Here is a 2,037-nt window from a genome sequence, read left to right as displayed (position 1 = left end):
AAATAATTTATGATTTATGAATTTTCTAACAACTTTTTATTTCCAAATTACGTAATATGTAATTTTTTTTACCGTATAATATATCTTTATATATGTGATACCTTTTTTTTGTATTTCACATTATGTTATTATTTAAAAAAAATACTTCTTCTAACCCGTGTGCTGCACGAGTAACTAACCTAGTATATATATAAACATAAAGAAACTTTTAACAAATTCTGCAGAAACAGAACGGGAATCTACGAATGTATGCTTATTTTCAACTCCCCCAAAAGCATTTTGTCGCCCTTCCTCGTCTCTGGGTGCCTAGGTATCTACCGTAAGAGAAACCTTCAAAAGGTCCATTTCCATATCTTGATCCAGAAATCAAACTCACATTTCGCATCTGAAACAGTTGCTGACACCGAAGATGAACTATTCGATCCTGCACCACCGGATTTCAGAATCACCCTACGAATTCCGTCACATTTGATCCTAATCCCAACCTTTTTTCTCTTAAACGTTCCAACCTTCATTACATCTTGAGTATGAAGCAGTATCTTCAGCCTTAGCCTTAATTTCCTCTTCTTATATAACCTACTAATTCGACTCACAGTCTCTGTTTCTAGAAGCCGAGAATCACTAATCAACGACGAACGAATAATTTTAACATTATTCAAATGACTAACAAACAAGTTTCCATAATAACCGTTTGCAATATCAGTACCATCTATTACGCTTACACAAGCAATCGTGAAGCCATCATAGTGAAACTCGGTCTTCTCGTTAGGATTATTTATTGTCGCTATGAGGTTTTTAAGTTAGCGGTAAGGCGAGTGGTGAAGGTTGTGAGGTTGAATTTGGAGAATTTGAGTGGAGTTATAGAGAATTCGGGCCGGTGAAGGCGGTAGAGGAGGTAGAGAACGGTGCCGAGTATTATGATGAAGATTGTTATTATTATAAGGGTTAACCAAAAGTAGAAGCACCCGCGGCTACGGTTACGTTGGTGATTAATTGGATTCCGTTTGTTTTGGTTGTGAAGATAAGCTTTGGCTGGAGGAAGTGACATTTTGACGGTGTTAGCGGGAGGGTTAATGGGTTTTGATGCTCTGTCCATCACTTGTAACAGTTGGTTGACGGAGATTGTAGGTTTCGGGTATGGGTACAGGTATCCTTTTGTCGAAGGCTGTTGGAGATTTTCCTGGGAGTTTGGCATTAGTTACTTCAGCACCGTGGTGAAAAGTGTGATGGAATTGGTGGTTATATATATATATAGGGGAAGGTTAACTTACAAATGAAATTAACGTGCTAAACATGAGAATCAGGTAAAGTAATTATATATACAAGTAGAGTAATTATGTAATTACATTATAAAGTAACTATCATAAAGTAATTACATAATTAATCTACTTGTTCTCACGTTTAGCACGTTAATTCCATTTGTATTTGATCCAAACACTATATATGTGTGTGTGTGTGTGTGCGCGCGTATGTGTGTGTGTGTAATTCCATTTGTATTTGATCCAAACACTATATATATATGTGTGTGTGTGTGTGTGCGCGTATGTGTGTGTGTGAACATAACGGAATTGTGGGTGGACTTTTTGCCAGCTGTCACTCTCTATCAGTCGCATAGCATAATCCGACCGTTGCCAATAGATAATGTTTATATTTTATGTAACGTTATTATTTTAAAAAACATGGCCTAGTTTATATTATTATTGATTTCTAATCTTTTTTGACATGATTGAGTTATGCGTTAATTAAAAAGGTATTCGGTATAATTTCGTCCATGTCACATGTTTTATTCATTTAGTTTATTTATTTTTTATTTTTTGTTGTTGAATGATCGACAAAAGAATAAATGCTCGGTCATTCAGGGTAACCTAATGAAAAAAAGATGATCATATGCTTGCAATTGAAGAAAACGTTGGTCATCCCAAACTTATCATCTCCTTTTCCAGGAAGAATACACCGCATGAGTATCCATTGAGGTAAAACTCAGTTATGATCATACTCAAACTTGAGATCTTGCTGTCTCTAGTCCAAATATATACT

The 2,037-nt window shown here is 35.6% G+C and overlaps 1 pseudogene; it reads right to left on the bottom strand.

Annotated features, from left to right (window-relative positions):
• Positions 1-332: 332 nt before the first annotated feature.
• Positions 333-1,195, bottom strand: LOC143602136 (uncharacterized; annotated as a pseudogene).
• Between the last annotated feature and the right edge of the window lie 842 nt (positions 1,196-2,037).

This window comes from Bidens hawaiensis, unplaced genomic scaffold, assembly GCF_021521415.1.
Source record: "Bidens hawaiensis isolate Kalapana, Puna unplaced genomic scaffold, B.hawaiensis_p1.1 tig00057958_1, whole genome shotgun sequence".
NCBI classification, from domain to species: domain Eukaryota; kingdom Viridiplantae; phylum Streptophyta; class Magnoliopsida; order Asterales; family Asteraceae; genus Bidens; species Bidens hawaiensis.
The sequence above is the reverse complement of the archived record's forward strand: the minus strand, read 5'-3'. Positions and strand labels throughout refer to the sequence as shown.